The 22450-nt window shown below is 40.5% G+C and overlaps 1 protein-coding gene across 5 annotated transcripts in view; it reads left to right on the forward strand.

Annotated features, from left to right (window-relative positions):
* The window catches only part of FAM110B (family with sequence similarity 110 member B), a 111154-nt gene that overhangs the window by 79630 nt on the left and 9074 nt on the right, over nucleotides 1-22450 (forward strand). For 4 of the 5 annotated variants that reach the window (XM_015619894.2, XM_015619892.2, XM_015619895.2 and 1 more), the window contains one exon: nucleotides 12488-12554. The gene's annotated coding sequence lies outside the window, so the exon portion shown is untranslated. Of the gene's footprint in view, nucleotides 1-10262; nucleotides 10352-12487; nucleotides 12555-22450 lie in introns of all 5 variants that reach the window. The other variant, XM_015619893.2, reaches the window with a different exon arrangement.

The following is a 22450-nucleotide window of genomic DNA, read 5'->3' on the forward strand; positions in this document are numbered from 1 at the left end:
CATCAAAACTCCTCCTAGAGAAAGGGAATTGAGGCATCTTTGGTGGTATGAATGCTTTATTTGCCTCAATTTTGCATCCTTTGAATTCATATCATGGTGAAGTCATGCTCTATCAGGCAGGACAGTTGTTCAGGTGCCCAATATATTGCGCACGCGCAACAGGAAAATCCTTTTAAAATTATGATACCTGGATGGAGTGTATCTGGTTGTGTGTTAGAACTGTTAGATGTAGGATGTTTTGCTTCAGGAAGTGTAAAATAATGTGCCTGCAGGCAGCTGTGCAGCTTCGGTGTGAGGAGCACTGTGCTGGATGGTTTTCAGAGGTGTAAAACAAACAAAAAAAAAAGGTGTGCTCATTTTAACCCTCTGTGCCTTCTGTAGTTTCATTTCAAAGTATGGAATCTGTTACTTTATGCCATTTCTATTCCTAGTGATGGTTTAGTTAAGGGACAGCAGCACAGACAGGTCTGAACACAGACCAGTTGTTTGCTTTGGTTTTATGTGCTTTGGTTTCAGCAGTGTGTGGTGTATTGGCTGCATAGCAAGTCCTGTGATAAGAGCGAATGTCTGGGCTATAGACTGTCCCTGTGCTCCACTTTGAAATCTTCTGGGATCTCCTGCTCTGAATGGGGCTGCCCATAACATGGGGAGTGTGTTATTACAGATAGTGAGAAAGCATCTGAGCCGTTATTCATCCTGAGAGGTGCTGTTCTGATCTGAAGAGAAAGGAGGGGACAGAAGCTGCTCTGTGTTGGCATCATGGTGCACAGTGGCTGCTTGTGGGTACCACCTCTGCTTGTGTTCTCATGGTCCCAGGATAGATAAAGACAGGTTTAGGCACACACAATTTTAATTACATAACCCTTTGGGGTGGCTTTGTATATTCATTTACTACCAGATCAGAAAATAGGAGTAGTCTTACTAAGCCTTTTGCCACATGTTTGTTGAGGTTGTGAAAGCACACAGCTAGGGTTCTTTTGTATTGTGTAGAAAGCGAGTTCTTCCTTGGAAATCTGCTTATTTTTACTTTTGAGTGTGTGTAGATTTAACTGAAGAACATGTGTTCACACAGTTGTGCTATTTAAGTTAATGTAGGGTGACTCAGTGTGTATTCACTGCTGTGAGCCCACAGCGACTGTGACAGAACATTTTATTGTCTGAAGACAATGCTAATAATGGTAGCATTAAAACAACATTGAAATTTTATGAGACAAATATTCTGTTCTCAGAACTGCCAAGGGACAAAGAGATTTGCCATTGTCAGACAGGGGAGCAAGAGCTGACCTGCAGTGCAAACAGTGCCCTATGCTTCCCCTGGGCTGGGCTGGGGTGTCCTGCCCCTCTCTTCTCCTGCTTCCTGGGACCTGCTCCCAGGAAGAGTTTGTCACAGCAGCGAGCACCTCTGCAAAGCCAGCACTGCAGGGTTGACTGTGCTGAGAGCTGTTGTAACACAGCCCCTTCCCGGGATGATCCTACTCTAAGCTGCTCTCACCCAACAGGTGAGCTATCCATCAGCATCTTGGCCAGCTGAAAGGGCTGGAAAGGGCAGGCATTTCTTTGGCTGCCCCTTACCTATTGCTGCTCTGGTGCTTGGTCCCACCAGGTATGCAGTTTGCTGAAGGAGAATTTGGGATAGGTGTAGTGTTTTGCAGCTAGCACATTGTGGCTCCTGTGGCATTCCCATAACTCACAAAGCAGTGATTCAGAAGTGACGCAGTTTACATTGGTTGTGCATTTTTTTACCATGAGCTTTGGTGGAGGGGTTGTAATGTGACTGTGGTGACTAGTGGAGGGCAGCTGTGCTGTCTGTGTAGCTGAGGTATAGGTTATAAGTGCAAATAAGTTGTTCATTATGAAATTAATAAGCATTACATATATATTATTAATCCTTAGCACCACCTCTTATTATCTAAAAAACAGTAATAGTTTCCTTATCGATAGAGTTGTTAATAATGCTTAAATCCTGAAAACAAAGATGCAGAGGTGGGAGCTGTATGTATTTATTCCTTCATAGGAAATATTTAAAGTAAAACATTTCCACCCTCATAAGTACTCCTTTGCAGCAGGTTCCTGGTATGCTGGTGTAATAATCAGATTGGATAATGGCAGCTAGAGAGTAAGATGAGAAAATGAACTGAAGAAGGGACTGTTGGCAGTGCAGAGACACTGGCTGGAAACCTCACCAACCATAAACCATATTTGCAGTGTCGTGGCTTACATTCAGTGTGGACAGCATCTGCAGTGCAAAGCCCATCTGGAGGTTCAATGGTGGTGAGCACAAAGTTTGCTTCTCTGCATTGGTAACTAGCAGATAAGATAGCTGTGAATGCAGGCTCTGAGTCTTGCACTGAACATCTTTAAGATGGTAATCCACTGGTTGCTTCTTTAATGGCTCTCAGCAGCATTTACCAGGAGCCATGTGACAAAGTACCAGAGGTTGGGCTTTGATTTCAGTAACTTCATTATGGAGTTGTGCTTATCTCTTAAAATGGATCCTTTCAAAATGCAGTTTGTGTTTGGTTGGGATGGTGAAGAAAAAGAGCTGATTTAAGGAAAATTGAATAGGGGACGTGTCACATGTTTTGCAGTGTTGAGATTCCAGGCATCCTTGCTGAGAAAAATGGGAGTTTAATTACCCAGGTTTTGTGTGGGTTTGCTGAGTTGCTTTAGTTTGTTTGTCCTCTGTCAGTCTCTAATAATGCTATGGTTTACTTTCTCTAAACAGAGGAAATTAATTCAGTGATCTCTGATGCTCAGTGTCTGCTGGGAATACTGGTACTGACTTGTATCACTGCAGATACTGGTATGTTCTTGCTTGTACTGCTGGCAGAAACACTGGGGAGATTCAAACAGCCTAATTTAATATTGCTTACATTATCTTCTGTTTTCTTTTGACAAAATCATTGCATGGGTCTGCCTCAATGTGGTCTTCTGTGACTGCAAGGAGCAGATTAGGTCATTATTGAACTGGCTCATTCAGTCCATGTGATATGTACCACAGAACTTTATGAAGTACTTTCAGGAATTTCCCTGACTAATGCATGTTCTGGGGTATCAGAACATCTCTTTTGATTAAACAGTTTCTAGATAGCAGCATTTGTTATACCTGTGACTTGGTTTTGTCCCAGTATATCATGTGTGTCCCTGTATGTCCCTGCATATCTGTATCACCCATACAGGGAATTTGGGGCATGTTTTCAGCATGACAGCCATGCTTGCTCAGAATGGCACAGCCCATCAGCCCTCTGTTTAGCCTCTACTGGCAGTTAAACACTGGCATTAGCAGTTTTTCATCCTTCTCACCCCCTTTCCTGAGCTGATTCCTTAATGCTGCACACAAAGCAGTCCTGCACAGCAGTGCCTGTTAAGTCGCTGCCTTGCTGAATAAATTACAGGTGCCTGCTGCTAAAAAGGAAGAGATGATGCTTTTCTTTCTCTATGTGGTTCCTGTTCTCTTCTTTGTGTTTTCTTGATTTTCTCAAGTCATCCTGTTTTGTGTGCTGTTGGCAAATAAATAACCAAGAGATGCAAAAAGCAAAAGAGCAGAGGAAGTGCCCAGCATACTGAGAAGCAAACATTCCAGTCTTTGAAGCATGGAGAAATGGAAAGAGGTGGATCAAGATGGTGATGAATTTAAACATGTACTTAGTTATAGCTCTGTCTTCCATGTCTGGATCATGTGCTGCTGAGGAGAGGGTGAGACCAAGAAACACTTGGGTTTCTGAAACAGAGGTGGCAAGATGAGATCAGAAAATCATATAGGTTGGAAGGGACTTGCAGGGGTCATTTAGTACATCCTGCTGACCAACTTGAGTCCCATCTGATCAGGTTGCTCAGGGCCATGCACAGGATACTTTGGAGCATCTTCAAGGATGAAGGTCCAGCAGACTTTCTGGACTTCTGTTTGTGTTTCACTTCCCTGAAAATAAAGTTTTCTTCCCTTGTAGAAAGCTGTAGTATACCGTTGCTGCTCTGGTTGATGCTCCCCTTCCTCCCTGTGCACATTTGAGGACAGTCTGTGTCCCCTCCCATCAGGCAGAATCAGATAATGGGTAGGTCTCCCTGTAGCCCTCTTTTCATGGCTGAGCAAACACAGTGCACTCACCCTCTTCTCCAGTGCTCCAGCTCCTCAGCTGCCTCTGGTGGGTCAACAGGGGTCTGGCATCGGGCAGCCTGTGCTGCCCCAGGCAGCATGTCTACAGGGAAAACTCTTCTGAGATGCACCCCATGAGTACCCTGAGAATGGTTTCTCTTTTCATGTCAACTGACCTTAATTTCTTTCTTTTTTCAACCTTTTGGCATGACTTCTCAAAAATAGTAGCATTTTCAAGTGTTTGCCTGGAGTATGATGTCACACCAAAATCCATGTATGATAGTAGAAAAGAAAATAAGCAACTGTTAATTCTTAACTCAGTTGCTTTTATCTCTCATAAGGTTCATTTTTACAACTATACCCATCCAGCGAGACTTGAACCTGACGTTTTCTTGAAGAACTTAAAATGTGTTGTCCAGTGTGAAATTAAATATTCCTCAGTCAAATGCAAACATCCAACCCAAAAAGGCAGATGCTACTCCAAGTCCAGTATCTTTGTGTAAGTTATATTCTGTTAGCAAATGAAGTGGAAAAATGGCTCTTAAATAGTTTCCCCTGCTGCTTCCCTATTTTTTTATTTTAGGTTGCCCTTGGTATGTATTCCAAGAGTTTCTATCCAGATACTGTATACTCTCACAGCAAATCCAAACACAGTTTAGCAGGAGCAAAGAACATTTGGATAATGGCTCAGTGCCCAGAGCCTGCTTTTAACCTCTGCTAAGGCTCTTGCCTTTCTCAGCAGCACTGAGTGTGGTGTAGACATCTAACATTTTCTAGCTAGGGGAGAAAAAAGAGAGTTTCAAGATAGAATTTTTGAATCTTAGTGAATCAGGTGTAACAAATACTGGCCTGAAAGAAGACATCAGATTGTAAAGATCCTAAGAAGCAGGATCAGGCATGCTTAAACACCCAGGTAATGAGTAGAGAGCTATGGCATTTGATGAATTCTCATGTAATTTTTTAAGATATCCACTATGTCCGAGATGAAAATTCACGCACAGTTATTCTGTACATACATTTATGACCATTAAATATTGTCTAATATATGTATAAATTATGCAATTTAGACTTTGGATGATGCATTTTCTTGTTACAAGGATATATGAGAATTCCTCTAGAGTAATCCACCAACTATTCAAGGACCTGTTGAGTATAAATTAAAGCAAATAGTATGTCAAGAGATTGACAACTTGATTTTATGTTGTTATTTCTCACTGACTGAAGAAATTGGATCTGTCTCTCCATCCCTAAATAAAGTAATCCCAACACAATATTGAAGCGCTCGTGAAGAGCTGTTGCTCATTGCATGATGCTCCTCTTGGAACTTGAAATAATGTGCATCCCTTTACAAGGTGTATGAATAAAATATTAGAAAGGTAGAGTTTGTGACCTAGTTAGAAGTTATGTGCATGATCTCTTCTCCTTGGTTGAACTGAGGAAACAACTAGAGTGGGGGATATCTTTATGCACAACAAACCTTATATTAGTTTTTGGTTTAGTTTCTTTTAGTGGAAGGGTCATTTATGAATGTATGCTCTTTTGATTTGGGGCTGAGATTAAAATAGCTAGACATCTGAAAACTTAATATACATAAAGAAATTTAATTAGAAAACTGCATAAAAATCAAAGGGATTCTTTTTGTAGACAGGAAGCAAAAATCCCCTTTTGGTACTCTCAGTACATAGGCAGCTAAGTCCTGTTTTCATCTCCTCCTCTTCAGCAAGAGGTGTTAATAATAGATGTGTGTGATCTGCTGCCAAGGGTGATGGGCCAGGGATATGAGGAGGAATGGGCTATATTCCTTCCACCTGCATAGTGTCTTCTTCATCTAGCAGAAGTGCACAAAGTCTAATATTTCAAAAGGCAGTCTTCATGCATTCCAATCTGGTTTGTTAAATTTGGTGTCCACAGACACCATGGACCTATTTCGTTGTCACAGTTTGACTTTTGGATACTAAGTACCTCTTGAAAGTTTGCACAGAATCTCTGAATTTAGGCTTAATTAAGCACTTCCATGAAAAATACAGGCCTAGCTTTTTCAGTACCTGAATTAATACTTCTCTTTTTTGTAAAAATTACAAATAAAGTATATTTGTTTATAAAAACGTTTTTATATCTTTAACATGGACTGTTGGGAAAGACAGTAAGCTTCAAATGTGCTCCAATTACACCTCTCCAGCTCAAATTATTTATTTAAAAAATTGGTTTTCTTTTTTGGTAGATTGGGCAATACTGAGTAAAATTATATTTGTTAAAAATTTGTTCAATGTTAACTCTCAGAATGAGACGCTACCTTCAGTAATTGTGAATCATAATCATGTGAGACTCATAAAAAAAAAAAAAAAGGCCAACAAAACAGAATCACAGAATGAACTAGGTTGGAAAAGACCTTTGAGATTATCAGGGACCTTTGAGATCAACACAAAAAAACACTATGCAAGTGAAGAAATAGAGGATTCCATTATGGGAAACAACAGGTACACTTTCTGAGCAAGGTCACTGACACATCTAAATATGAATATTTCGTATAAACCATCACACTTTTTAAATCACCTTTTGCTGGCAGTCACCAGAGCCAGTGAAATTTCCCAATGTATCATTCAGGCAAAGGTCAGTGATGAATTGAATTTCATTCTCTTAAACATTTCCATTTCTCTTTCGTGGCTGTGTCACTGCCTTGATTGTTTGGGGTTTGTTTTGTTTTTCCCCTCTATTATGACATTTTTTTCAAAAAGGTGGTGAGATGAACATTTTTCCAGAGAAAGAGGTTTAGGAGGTGTTTTAACATTATTTTTTTTTTTTTTCTTTCACGGGAAGCATGTCAGAAGTAAGGTTTGCTATGTCATGCAAGTCATGGTTCCCACCTCCTGCTGTATTAATGCACTGTGTGCTCCTCAGCAGAGCATGGGCAGCAGCTTTGAGCTCTCTCTTTACTCATTTACAGGGTGGCCAGCTTGGGCACACAGAATTCCTCTCTGTCTGTGCATGTTGGTGTGTGGTCTCCTAATTAAGATTTGTTGTCATACAGGTAGTTCAAATGAAGTTTCACATGCGGTTTTCACTTTTCCTGTTGTGGTATTTCTATGATTTTAATGTTCAAGGATGAGACTTCTCTGAACCTGCATGAAGACAATAAGCAGAGCAGCTATAGAAAGCATATTTATGTATATATAAATATTTTTGCTTTTCATAAGATGCATTAAGTTGGCATGATGTTGCCTATCTAAAAATTGTTTTATAATAATTTCATTTGATTTTTCTTTCATTCAGTTTCTATCAGGAAGGCAAAGTAGTTTTTGCTGTAATTATTCTTTATTAAGATTCATATCTCTGAGATTAAACTGAGATAAGCTTTGGCAGTTCTCAGGTTGTGGCTGTCTAAAGAGGAGCCAGGCTGAGGAAGCAAACTCCTTGTTTTCCAGCAAGTAAAAATAGGAAAAATCAGCTACTCTCCCTGAATCCTCACTGCAGTGCCTGCATGCTTACCCCAGGCATGGGGCACACCATGCTTTTGAGTTAAGAGATGCTGAAGAAGATATGTCCTTGACAATGGCTTTGAGAATATGTTATGAGATGTGTCCCTCTGCTGATAATATCCAGGGACAGATGTCTTTTCCATTCTGCAGATGTATCTCAAATAAGAAATCCAGATGTTAGGCTGGCCTCTTTCTCCATTTAAAAATCCTCTCTGGGCTCTTGCTTACATGGCAAACACTTTGGTCAATCCTTCCTTGGGGATTTTAAAATTTTGGATATGCAATGCCAGTCGCAGGACTCTGATATTTGTTTTTCTCATATCTTGGGTGCTTTTTATTGTGAGAATTTTGAACTGGCAAGGGATCAGCTAAAGGGATCACTGGTGAAACGAGGTGGAGTTTTCGGTGGTTTTGTACATACGTTAGCGTTTAATGACTTAGTTCTAAATGTCTCAACCTCATTATGAAGATATTAAATAATATCTTAGAATCTTCTAAGTGTGTCATATTACTGGAGTGACCTGGCATCACAAATGGCAGGAGAGTTTCTGTCCTGCCAGTACCCAGCCTGGGTGTGTTCGTCCCCAAGTCAGTCGGTCTGTCTTGAAAAGGAGCATCACTCCTTCCTGAACAATTTGCATATCCTTTTGCTTATCAAATGGTAAAAAAAATACATTTCTAAAAAATGGTAAAAATGTTTATAATTTATCTACTTACAAGCTTAACTTTAAGATGTACAGATCTCATATTGGTTGTTAAAATTTTCCACTTGACCTTGATTTAACCAGCAGATAAGAGATTTCCTGTTGAAATTAGGATAATGAGGCATTGCAGTATGCCAGCTGCCCAGCCATTGTGGACTGTTTTTCTAGGCGTTCCACAAGGACTTTTTTGAGAGAAATTTGAATGAGTGTGGGATTTTACAGAGGGAAAAAAGCTACAGAGAAATGTCAATTCAGAGGAGAATAGCTCACACCCATATAATTAAAGTTAATATTTTTTTTGGAGTCTGAGTCTAGTCCAGAGCTTCTTATCTTGATTTGGATGCTCCTGTCTAGGTGTGAGGCATTTTCTGTACTTCCAGAGGAGATTAAATCTTAGCTGAAGCTCCAAGGGGAAACCAGCTACATCACTCAGTGTCATGATTTTTTGTGATTTTGAGAAATCTGGTATCAGCTGTTCTTATGTTGTTTTGTATCTCAAATGGTTTAGAGTATTTTTTTGTTTTTTCTTTCTCTTACTTTTCTTTCTCTCTATTTTTTCTTCAAAATAGAACTAAAAAGATAAGGATGGTTGCTTTAAATATTCATGTTGAGGCCATTTGAACCTATCTAGTAGGAGCCAGTGTCCAATCAGTTCTTTGCACATATCTCAGCTGCTGTGTGTTTGGCACTACATCAGCATATCTATTATTGATTTTTAAGAGAAGTACTGTGGGGCCACTTAATATAACAGAATAATAAGAGAAAGTATTGTGGAGATCAGTCTTTCCCGTTGGAGTCAACCAGGCTGGACGGGGTTTTGAGCCAGCTTGGTCTAGTGGAAGGTGTCCCTGGCCATGGTGGGGATGTTGGAACCAAATGATCTTTAAAGTCACTTTGAACCCAAACCCTTCTTCTGTGATACAAATCTGCTTGCATAGGCCTTGTTAAGTTACTTAAAGGAAAAAAAAAATAAAAATCATAGAGTCAATGGGAAAGGAGTGGGATGGTGACTGTGCACAGCTGTTAGTGCACACCATGGCAGCTGTGCCCCACTGTGCCTGCCTGCAGGAAGCAGGTCTGTCCATCACCAGGAAGAAGCACTGAGCTCCTTATGATAACAAACATTTTCAAACTCTACTGTAAATCTGTGCAGCAACATATCCTGCTGTATTTTAATCTGAGTCATACAACTGCAGGAGAAATGAAATCCTGGGCCTCCAGATCCAGGAAGAAATCAAAGAAAGAATTAAAAAGCACCTGAGAATCAACTATAGTAGTTGTCAGACATAAGTTGCCTTCTTGGAGGCCAAGCATTTGGTATTGGTTTATCACAAGTAGGATGGTTCTTCCAATACAGGGCTGACCTTGTATTCTACTGCAAGTTCCACAGAAGGAGTGGGACGAGCAGAATCTATTTCTTGTCTATTTATCATCTTCCTTTTATATTTTCATGAAGAAAAACAAGTGCATGTAGGTTGTTGGTGGCCTTTCTGGGTTCTTCTGCATTGGAACTGGGCCATACAGGGAGGTAGCTGGAGTAGCCAAAACTTGGTGACAGGGGTATGCCATGGTGCTTGCTAAACAAGTAAGAATTGCACTTGTGTGAATAATTAGAACTTGAAAAATATTCATGTGACACCTCTTATGCTAAACAGTATATTAAATTGGGAAAGGAGGATCTGGTGCTTTTAGCTATCCTGATAAGCCCTTGCTCATGAATTCTACTGAAATTTATGCTGTAGTCTTGATTTTCTCTATTTTTTCTTTCAGTTCTGTGTTAATGTTTAAAAATACTCACTGTGGGGTATGTGACCCTTCTCAGCTGTGTTAAAGGTGTTGTGTTGATTAAGAGATTTGTCTGAAATGTGCTGCTGAAGGACACTATCTTGGGCTGATAAAGTGCTAAGGGACATCTTTTACCAGAACAGTTCATCTGCTTAAACAGGGCAATTAGTACATGGTTCTGCATTGTTCTGTTTGTCCTGCCAGTGCTGCCTGTCTGAGGATTTGCTGTCCTGCTGGCAGAGACAGGAGTCCTCACAGAGAGTTGTCCACACTGCTGCTTCACGGTCCCAAGGGTGAGACATGTAGCTGTGAGGATATTGTGTGTTATGTTGAAGAACTTGTCCAGTGTGTAAGTTAGTTCAGAACTTGGTCTGCCTCCACGTTACTCCATAAGCTTTATCCATGGACAGTTTTGTCAGTGCACACTGCTGTAGCAGATGCTAAACAGTATTGTTGGGGATTTGTTCCATGGCATGAATGATGAAACCAGTTATGCACTAAAAGCTCCACAGAACATTCATCTGTTAGAATTGTGTATGTATGTCTTCTTCAGTCGTTTCTGTCCTGGGTCCAGAACCAAGCTCAGTGAAGCCCGTGTGGTGTGTGCTTTCCTGCTGGTTTGACAATTTGATACCATCTTGGGAAATCCTTGAGACCTGGAGCAGTGTGTCTACAGAGGATTATGGCAACTCACTGTACAAGAACTACTCCAGTATTAGCACTTCCACTTCTTATTACTGTGACCTCTTTCTAACACTTAGAAGATAAAATAGGCTATACATTCTTAACATGGTGTACACTGGTGTTCAATAAACAGCCACATATTCCACTATATAGTTCACACTGGCATTCATATCATAAATGTGTCTGTTTGAATTACTACTATTGGAATAAACCAGTAGTATGTGAGTTATTATGTCTATATACTTGTATCATTTAGAAAGTAAAAGTGTATTCTTGTTGGTACGGGAAGAAGACTTTGTTGTGGGTGCACTTATGTCGTAACTGAGTTCTGAATCTCCCTTAAAAACCATTGTGACAGTGGGTCTTCCTCAGCTTGGCATTTGTGCCCTTCTGCTGGCTGTCACCCCGCTCACAGCAGAGAGGAAAACTGCTTCTCCCCTTCCTCCATCACTGCCTTTTTTCCACATTCAAAGATGTGTAGAAAGCTGCATCCTGCAGCAGAGGTGTTTTCCTCCCAAAAAAATACACTGACTTATTTTTCCCTTACCTATTACATACACAAATGCTTAATTACAGGAATATAATCTCATAATTTTTAAATTATGTGTTTTTCTATCAGCCAATTTATGAAGATATTTGCAATCTTTTTTAGCAGGTGACACAAAATACAGTGGTTTGGATATATTTTTTTTTTCTGTGTAGACTTCAGTAGCTGGTTTAAATCTCAAAAGAGTAGCTAATAATTTTGGGGAGAAAAAGGAGAAGGTGTTGCATATGAAATGAAAGATGTTTTGATTGACTAGACAGGAGTAGTGTTTTGTAGATACAATACTGGCAAGGTTTTAAAAAGCGTCTAAAATGAATGTTTTAGAAAAGGGAAAGAGACTAAGAAAAGAAAAAAGCAAAATTTTTACATACAGACATACAAAAATTAAAGAGTATATTTTTTGTGCTTTTTGCTGTTAGCTTGGAGCAATCCTGTCATCCCTCCCAGAAAGGGAGGGTTTTTAAGCACACAAATATTTTGCTCTTTGACCTTAACTTTGAGTGTGGGAGAACAGATCATCAATATAGATTCCATATTTTCATGTCAAAATCAGCTAGCTGTTGCCCTGAAATAACACTAACATTTACATATTGATATTTTCCCCTCAGTTACTTGTAAAGTAGCTGGCATGGATTCCATGCCCTACAAAATTTTTATCATAGAAACAGAGTAGTGGTTTTTTTCTTTGCAGTATTTTCTCTCTCCTTTATTTAGAAATAGCCAAATACACAACAAAAGGGATTATTTATCTATAACAAGAACTTGAAAGGCATCATTTTTTGTCCTTCATCAGTGAATTAAAAATTGCATTTTGACATTTTGGCCTTTTTGCATTTATTCATTGATCTTCAGCACAGATGCATTTCATCTCACACATCAGATACTGAATCACATGCAAGCTTGTGTTCTGAGACTTCCGTAATGACCTTTTAATTAGTTGTTATTATTACATAACTTGTAGGCTTCAGCCACATGGAAGTCATCATTTATCTCACCTTTCATGTGAAATAGTCCAGATTGCTGTTGTGGCTCCCTTGCACTTCTTCCCCTCCCATCCCCTGGCATGGACTGACCTTGGTACCCTGTTTCCATGACCTTCAATACTGATGTGCGTGCACCTGCAGTGTTACTGCTACGTTGTGTTTTGGATTTTTTAATGCCTTTTTTAATATATTATTCTTCTTTTTTTTTTTTCCAGAATCCTTTAGAGCATTACATTCCCCTGTTCGGAGTGTGGACAAGTGTTTGGCATTCTGCTTCTACAGGTAACTTTTTGAATTAAAGTGCACATTTTTTTGCCCAGGGGTTGATAAAAGGAGAGCAATTCCAGAATGATTTTAGTATGTCCTCCCCTGTTGTCTCAGGAGGTATGTTGTGATAATGAATTTCTGTTCCTCTACCTTTACTAGTCGATTGGGTTGGCAAATTTATCAGTTGCAGGTATATAATTGAATGTCATTCCAGAAGAATTGAGGCTTTCTCTTCTCTTGCTGGCCTGAGTCACACAGCCATGTATGTATCAATGTTGCAGAATCCTTTTTGGAAGTACTCCAGTAGTTCCAGGCTTTTTCTCACCCTTTATTCCCAACCTGTACTTTGATTGCAGTTGCTCCATTCAGTAAATTTGTTTTAGCTTTTTACAATGGAGACCTCCAGTGCAAGTGAAGACTTCTTGCCTTAGTCCTCCAGAGCTTTCTATTTATTTTTGTTATTACCTGACTCCTTTTTGGAAGCATTCTAGTAGTTCCAGGCTTTTTACCATCCTTTATTCCCAGCCTGTACTTTGTTTACTGTTTTTTCTATTCAGTAGATTGCTTTAGCTTTTCGTAACAGAGACCTTCAGTGCAAACGAGCACTGGTAGCCTCAGTACTTCAGAGCTTTCTGTTACTTACTTGGTTATTAATACTGCTTTCCAAATACTGAGTCCCACAGAATCAGAGAATGGGTGAGGTTGGAAGGGACCATAGTGGGTCATTAGTCCAACCTCCCTGCTTAAGCAGTGTGATGGTAAAGTACATGGCACAGAATTTTGACTGAACAGTTCTAGAATATCTCCAGTCAGGGAAACTCTAAAACCTTTCTGGACAATTTTTTCCAGTGCCCATTAAAAAAGTTCTGCTGGTAAAGAAGTTCTTCCTCATATTCAGGTGGGTCGAATTCTGCCTGTTGCCCCTTGTCCCATTGCTTGGCCCCTCTGAGAAGAGTATGAATCCATCCTCTTGGTACCCTCCCTTCAGACACTGATAGACATTGATGAGGTCCCCTCTCAGTTGTCTCTTCTGAAGGCTAAACAGGCCCAACTCCCTCAGCCTTTCCTCATAAGAGAGATGCTCCGGTCCCTTGATCATCTTTATTGCTCTCTGCTGGACCTGCTCCAGGAGCTCCATGTCTGTCTTGTCCTGAGGAGCCCAGAACTGCACACAACACTCCAGGTGTGGCCTGAGCAGGGCTGAGGAGAGGGTCAGGATCACTTCCCTTGACCTGCTGGCAGTGCTCTTCCCAATGCAGCCCAGGACACCATTGGCCTGCTTGGCCACCAGGGCACTGCTGGCTCATGGACAGATGTTGTCCCCCAGGACCCCCAGGTCCTTCTCTGCAGAGCTGCTTTCCAGCAGGTCAGCCCCAGCCTGTGCTGGTGCATGGGGTTGTTCTTCCCCAGGTGTGGGACCCTGCCTTTGTCCTTTTTAAACTTCAGAAGATTCTTCTCTGCCCATCTCTGCAAACTGCTGAGGTCCCTCTGAGGGGCCACACAGCTGTCTGCAGAATTGACCACTGCTCCCAGCTTGGTGTCATCAGTGAACTTGCTGAGGAGGCATTTTCCCCTTCTTCCAAATCACTGATGAACAAGTTAGCAGCGCTGATGCAGATGCAATGTAGAGCTCTAGGGGTCACCACTGGTGACAGGCCTCTGACTAGACTCTGTCACTGCTTATGGCCCCTGGGATCTGCTGTTTAGCCTGTTCTCAATCTCAATCCTCACTGTCCAGGCATCCTGCCCACACTTACTGAGTTTGGCTGTGAGGATGTTGTGAGAGACAGGGTCAAAAGCCTTGCAGAAGTCAAGGTAGGCAATATCCACTGCTCTCCCCTCATGCATCCAGGCAGTTGTTTCATCACAGAAGGCAATCAAGTTGGTCAAGCATGATCTACTTTTAGTGAGGTACTAAACTGATACTAGTGAGGTAATAAACTGCTACTCCTGACACCTTCTTGTCATCCATGTGGATAGAGATGGCCTCTAGAATGAACCACTCCATCACCTTTCCGGGGAGGAAGGTGAGGCTGGCTTGCTGGCAGTTCCCTGTATCCTCTTTCCTGCCCATTTTGAAAGCTGGGGTGTTTTTTTCCAGTCCTCAGGAACAAGTCCATCCACAACACTCTGAGCTTGATCTCAAGGTCTGAGCAGAAGATGAGCATTAAAGTTTAAAATCTTTATTTTTGTCACTAAAGCTCCAAAATAAGAGGTGTCAGGAATCCATTGTCAGGAGTAATGGAAAGAGTAGCTTCATCCTTGTTGAGTACAAATAAACCAGCTGAAGCCCATGAGGGCAGGAGGGGACAGGAGCTGAACATGTGGCACTTCATAACAATGGTGGTACAATTCTTGAAAGATTAATAGGGCACTTGTGGTATTTCATTGTAGCAAAGAAAGAAATCAGTAATCAATGTCTGGCATGTCATGTGTCAAATTAGCAACACACTTCACTAATACTTAGTTTTAATTCTGCTCAGTAAAAGGCATTTCATGTTCATCTGTTTCCAATCAGCATATTTGGCTCCAGAACATAAATTTGCATTGTGTGGGGTCTTAAATTAACAATTATCGCTGCTGTTTTATTTCAAGACAAAATGTTAAGTCTGAGAGTACACATGGCTAATTTAAGGGTAAAAATCTGTTCCCAGAATGTGAAAATCATCTCAGAAGCCATTTCTGTCAGCTGAGGAACTGGGAACTTGAAATTCTAGATACGTTGCATACATAGTATAAAATTAAGGCAGCCAAACCATTTTAGCTGTGCCATGGACTGACACCAGGAACATTCAAAGATCTGTGTTAATTTTTGTGATCACAAGTTAACCTACATTAATTTTACAATCACATTTCATATTTTTACCTTCGTCATGTCATGCTGCATGGGATTTATTTCTGCCATCCTAGAAATGGGATTCAATGTTTTGTGTTCATACGGATGCTTCAGCAGGTCTGTAGTTTTGTTGGAAATATATTGCTCATTTTGTCAACAGAAAAAATTGGATTTGTGATTTATGATGAAGGCAGCATTCAGTCCTGGCTGGGGTGACACAGCCAGCCCTCCCTTTTCATTAGCTTTTAAAGAATGCCTTGAAACCAGTCCAGATCACTGATGAGCTGGAACTAGGACTGAGGGACATCTTCAGTGGAGGGACTCAGTTCCCCAGCAGTGGTGGGGATGGTGTGCTGGCAGGGCAGCTGGGCAGGAGAGGTTACCTTCATGAAGCAGCCATGAGCAGATAAAAACCAGACACCATGTGTCCTCATTTGAGGTTTGGCACCTTGGTTTCCACATCCCATTATTTGTCTGATTTAGGCATCTTAGCCCTGCCATGCAGGGTCAAGTAGTTTCAGTCAACTGCTTAAAAACTTCGCTGATTCTCATCTCTTAATGAAGATAAAGCAGTAGATACAAGATTGGCATATTTCTGTCCAATTTATGGGTTTGAGATAAATTTCTTATGCTACTTTGGGCAGTCAGTATCAATCTTGTATTTAACTTTCAGTTTGGAGATTTACTTTTGTTTACAGGAGAAGGGAGATCTATTAATTAACCACATATCGTAGAGGAGAATGGATATATAGCAATCTTGGGGTAGTCTGATACTCTCAGGGAGGGCAGGAATGGAGGAGTAGTTTAAGCAGTCTTTCTAAGCAATGGTCTATGGCAGCTGTGAGGACAGGGTGGAGAGCATCCCCAGGGACAAGCTTGTTGTGTATCTGGTCATACGCAATCAGCACATGAGAGGGGTCTTGAAGCATTGCCAAAAAGAAGAACTGGATTTACTGAGGAGTCTGCAGCAAACCTCAGCACTCAATCAGCTGGTCAGTATTTCTGATTGCTGGATTTACTCCAACTGTGCATTTGCATTCTAAAAGTGTGCGGTGCTCTGAGCTTGGTATCCCTGTGTGATATCCTCCTGCCAACCACTGGCAGTGCCAGCTCCTTTGCCCCCAGCCTTCTAAGCTCAGCAGTGTGCCTCAGGCACAGAGGCTGCAGGAGAGAGACGTATCTCTCTCCTGCAACCCAAAAATGGTCTGGGTTAGCAGGGAGCTTCGCTTCATGAGGAGCTTCACTGAGAGCTTCACCCTTCTCCACAGTGCCCTTATCCCAGCTCTGTTCCTTCTGCAGGATGTAGGAGCTGTGTGAGAGGAGATGAGAAAGAGAACTTGAGCTGTCTTTTTCATTTTTCCTAAAATCCTTCTCTGTCCTAGTAATCTCCTGCTTCCCAGCTCACTGTTCAGTGACTCCTTCTCTGTTCCCAACACCTTCTTCTCTCTGCTCTTTGCCTGGTTAATAGTATTTCTCTTCTACCTCTCTGTGCCTTGTCATTTCTTACTTTTCTTTTGTCTGTCCCCACACTCACAATTCCAGGTTTTGGGTTTCTTTAGTTTGCTTTGTTTGTTTTCTTGGAGCTGGGATGCCTTCACTTTTCCTGCACTGCCTTCCTCTCTCCTTTTAATTAAAAGCAGTGGTCATGACTCAATACAGCTTTTGTTTTCTTTAAGATGGTGAGGATTTTATGGTTCCTTATAGTCTGTGGTCAGGAAGAATTTCCAGCATCATCATCATAACTTTACCAAACCCCTCAGAGAGGCAAAACCATTCAAAAGAATCTGGACAGTCTGATTTCTAAAATGAGGCTTTTCAAGAATATTGTTTTAGTGAAGGGTCATTAAATTAAACAGTAATACAAAGCCCCACTTTTGAGTGTCAAATTTGCATATTAAACAAAAGTTTGGATGCTCATTGACAGCTAGCTGGATGTTCATCTCCAGTTCAATGGGTTCTGAATGGTTTTTGAAGGCCTGTGGGCTCTGTGGCACTTATTTCCCAAGAGAAAATACCCAGTGTGTTCTAACAGCAAACACCTCAACAGCTGTAGTCAATGCTGGTATTGCACACACAAGCGTGTGGCCATGCACAAGTGTAGCACTTGTGTTGAGTTACACAGCTGCAATCATTAATTGCAACATCATGAGGACCTAAATTGCATTGTGTTCCAGTGCCAAAACTGGTACGTTTAACCATCTGCTTGAAGAACTCTGTAATATACAGGTATGTCTTCAAGACATAATGTTATGCATGCCTTCAGTTTTCTTTCTTGACTTCTAACAGCATGTACCTTTAGACATGAGGCTGAAGAAAGGGGAATGAACTATCCTGTGGTATGGGAAAATGTCCTCTTATCTAGAGAAAAACATAGCTGTACCACTCAAAAATAAAAGAAATCATTCATGGAGTTTCTGTGAAGGTTGCAGTGCCCTTGAACACTGCTGTAAATCACGTATGGTTTGTTTTTGTTGGGGTTTTCTTCTTCCAAATCTAATTTTAAAGACTTGATTTGTTTTTACATAGTCAAAACTTTTATAGTGTGTTTATTTAAGAAAAAATAATTTTGCATTATTTCATGTGTGTAGAGTTTCAGTGCTTAGAAATGGTTAACTAAGGGCAATTAGGTTGTAGACATTACTTTTAATTAGCCATGCTGACCTGACTGCAGTAATATCTCATGTTCCAGAAAAGGCTGTTTAATACAAAGAGCTTCGACAAACAAGACCCCACAGCTAATCAGAAGAGCAGCTCAAAATCCACAGTTGTCAGAATTAGGCCATTCTATTGTATCCCCCTGGCTGAACATTATCATTTTTCTAATGGTACTGGTTTTACCATACTAATTTTTTAATTGTGCCTACTGTATTACCTATGAAAGGTGGCCTTGTAAGTTTTTAATATCACTAGCAGATGTTAATTAGCTGTATTTTAATATTTCTTTCTAAAGATTAAATGCTTGTATTCATGTATAGAATTTATTAAAAAGAATTTTCCATGTAACAAGCTGTTAAAGTAAGAAAATATTTAAATATAATTAATTAGATGGCTTTCTGGTTTCTTGCTTGTAAAATCTTGACAAATATTATAAGAAATATTCTTCAGCAATATTTCTTTCAACTACATTTTCACAACATGTAAGAAACTTCAGGAAGGTGCTATTAAGCTTTGTTTTGAAACTATGAAAATAAGCATTTTCAAAAGAGTCTTTTACTATATACATCTCTAAAGGAAAGGAAATTTTAAGTATGTCTTTCCATTTAAAATAGCTCTTGATGGTTTCTGGTTTTTTCACTGCATAAATTGTTGGTACTGTTTTTCTTTTCTCAGCTGTATTTGTTTACTTTGGGTCTTCATGTATTTGAACATTTCTGGAGTTTTGCAGAATTAGTAACTGCAAGGGAGTGTCTAACTGAAGCTGTTTTCATTGTGGGTTTATGGTTATTTCTCACATAAAATCTGTTTGTATCTATGATACTACGTTCCTTTAATGTATTTCTCATTGTAAACAGTTTTAGAGAACTTCCATCAATAACTAAGAGTCTAAACATGACAACTTGATATTTCAGGGTCTTGAGCCTTTTATGACAGTCGGGTAAATTTCTGCCTTTCCCACAAGAACAAGCTGGCAGCAGTGTTTATGTACATAAAATCAGAGATTGCTGAACTCTTTTGAGAAATGGGAGATTGGATCAAATCCCCAGTCCCCAAACTGGGGCAAGTTTCTGACCTCCTGAGGAAGAACTGAGTTAATCTTCCTATTTCAGCTGAAATGTCCTACTTGTTAGAAATTATTTAATTGCACTGGAGCAGGGTTAGTAATCCAACTTCCTTGTCAAGTACCCTATGTGGTTTTTTGATCTTTTCTTTATTTAAAGAAAACTTGCAAATACTTTTTTTTTGTTGTTTTAAAGTGGAAGCCTTTGAAAGAAAGTGCTGGAGAAGGATCTGTCTCTACATATGGAAGACAAAATTGTTAGGGTTGGAAGGCATCTCTGGAGATCATCTCATCCAAGCCCCCTGCCAAGGCAGGGTCACTTAGAGCAGGTGACACAGGAAGGTGTCCAGGTGGGTTTGAATGTCTCCAGGGAGGACTGCCTCCCTGGGCAGTTCCAGTGCTCTGCCACCCTCAGTGTAAGGAAGTTCTTCCTCATGCTGAGGCGGAACTTCTGTTTTTGTTTCTGGCCATCTCTCCTTATCCTGTCACTGACAGCACTGGAAAGAGTCTGGCACCATCCTCTTGACCACTCACATTTGAGGCATTTGTATAATGCAAGGTGTAGCTTGGTACCCTGAGTATCTGCACTTGAGGGCTGCTTCCAGTCAGGACTCCAAATCTAGTGGAGGAAGTGTTTGCTTTGTCATCCTCTACAACTCTGACCCCATTTTTAGGTCTGACAGATACCTGCTGAATAAGACACTATGGATGACTAAGGTGAAGAGATCCCTCTTTTTTCTACAGATTGGAAATTATCTTCAGGCTTAGTTGCTTGCATGTCTGTCAATAAAAATGGGAGCTTCACCTGTGCCAGGTGGCATTGGTGCTCAGGGCTCAGCTCATGGGCCTCTTTCCCTGAACATGTCTTCTGTCCTACATGCTCGTGATCATTCCGGATCTTTCACAGTTCCCTTCCATAGAAGTGAAACAGGGGAGATGGGCAGCCATAGAAGTTATATATGGGAGATGGGGAAAGTGTCCAGGTTTTTGACTTGGTTTGCTGTTCAGGACATAGCTGAGACCTTGTAGGCAGACACAAGAGCTCAGAAGTGCTTCTCAATGTATTGGTTGAGGGGGAGAAGTACTGGCAGAGGAACATGTGCTTTGTGGTGAGATCCAAGCTTAAATATCAGCTACCCAAGATTTTATGAGTACTGCTGTCACTTAAATGGTGAGGCTCTGTTTCCCTACAGAATATGCCATTTGAGGTGTGTGTGTTTCAGTGCTAATGAGTTTTGAAGGCTCAGCTTGATGTTGCCGTGCAGCAGTAGCTATGAAGGAGATGAACCTGCAGAAGTCTTCTGGTCATGGCTCCTTAAGTCTTTGACTACAAAGCTGTGTTGGTCGGCACACTGCACATTCAATATAAATATTCATTTTGAAAATCTATCCTTGCACTTTATCCATTTAAATCTGGCTTGATTTCTTAGTATTTCCAAGATAAAAGTTCTTCTAAGCTAAAGTGATTTATGTTTTAGGGCTTACTCCATAGTGTAATTAAGTCTAATCCTATAGCTGCACTGGTATGCTGCAGTAGGGGGCTTAAACATTCATATGAGTTTTCAAACATTTAAAGGATTTAGGACTATGTTTAATTTATCCCGGTGTGACAAGTGGCTCAGAATTGGCATTTTGAAAATACTGCTATCAAGATGAATGTTCGGTAGGTGAGTTAATAACTATATTTTTTTTGGTGAGGGATGCTGCAGAAGTTACTGAGCTGTTTCCCAGCTGCCTGATTACTGATGACACTCATGCTTCTGTTGTTGAGGACCAGACTTGGCAGTGGTGGTGTGGGGACAACGTGGCTGATGGAGTCTGAAAATCCTGCTAGTGAGGCGAAGTTTCTGTGGTAATACTAGAAGGAGGGCATTTTGCAGGTGTATCTTCACATTTTTGTGGATGGATTTTTATTTCCTTTTTTGCAAGTGCATATGACTTCTACAGAACCTATTGCCATAAATATTTGGGTGGCTTAAATATGTCTCACTTTGAAAGTGGGCTTGTTAAGAATTGCAATGGACTTGAAAAATGAAATAATAAAATAATAAAATGAATAGTATTCCAGTTCAAACATTTTTGTTGAGTTTCATAATAGAAATTATTTTGTTGTTCTGCCTTCCTCTGTTTTTCCCCCACTTTGCAGCAGTGAACCTCCAATTAACTTTTTCCCCCCACACACACTGGAAGCACTACCACAGGAAAAAAAGTTGGTTTACCAGGATGCCAAATCCGAGCATGGCCATGAAGAATATCTACCAGGAGCAAGGAGATGAGATGCTAGCTTTTCCTATCAGTAGAGAAGAAAGGAAAAGTGTAGTGCAGATAGCACTGCTCCTTCCATCAGAGCAGAGCAGGAGTCACTGCACCTTGCAAAAACGGGATGGTGAAATGGGGAAGCAGTGTGAAAAGGTGGAGAAGTGGGAGAGAATAAAAGCCCCCCTTTTTCCAGAGTAGAGGGACCAAGCAGGTGGGATTTAGTACAGCAGGGATCTATATCGGGGTCTGATGAACTTCTGAAATGTAACTGAACACCAGGGCCAAGTATCCTGTATTGAAGAAGGGGACTGTGTTGATTTGTAAAAGTATGTAAAAGATACTAGAAAAACTGTGTAGGCTCAGGAGACCACAGGATAAATTGGGAATTGTGGCCTTGTTGTAAGGAGGAGGCTGTAAATTTAAAACATGATGGTTATGGAGAGATGTAGAATTAAAAGTATAAAAGTGGTTTGGGCTTGCGACCAATGACACTGGCTTATGAACAAGCAGTAAAGGTGTTTCCTTAAACTTGGTGAAGTGTTGAGAGCTTCATTTTCATAAAATGCACACTGAAATAGGAATATTCATGTAAGGCTACAAATGTAGTAAAACATTATATTCCTTATTATAATTTTTTAGGCCCTTATTCTTTTTGTGTTTTAATGAGCAACTGAAATTATTGCAAAGAACACAGTGCTGTCTAAGCAACACAAGGATCCAAAGAAAATAGAACTGATTTCCACTACAGCTTTTACAAAACACCAAGCCTGTGGTATTACTCTAAATAATAAGACATTTTATTTTGGTTTGTACTGTCTTGGTTGGAAGAAAGGGGAATTTCATTTCTGGGCTTTCTTGTGGATTTATGTAGCCTGTTGAAGGAAATCAGAGTTTTCATCACTGAGAGGTATCTATAGGGCAGTATTTAACCCAGAAGCATCACTGAGAGTGGATTACTGCTACTGGGCAGGAGATGTAACAGTGATGGATTTCAGAACTAAAAAGAAGCAAAATACTTTCCAAAGTTTTTTCTTTCAGAGGCATCTCTATCCAGCTACCAGTGAGCTCTGGACATACATTGTAGGGTTAGTATGTAAG

This window comes from Parus major, chromosome 2 (genome assembly GCF_001522545.3).
Source record: "Parus major isolate Abel chromosome 2, Parus_major1.1, whole genome shotgun sequence".
NCBI lineage: Eukaryota > Metazoa > Chordata > Aves > Passeriformes > Paridae > Parus > Parus major.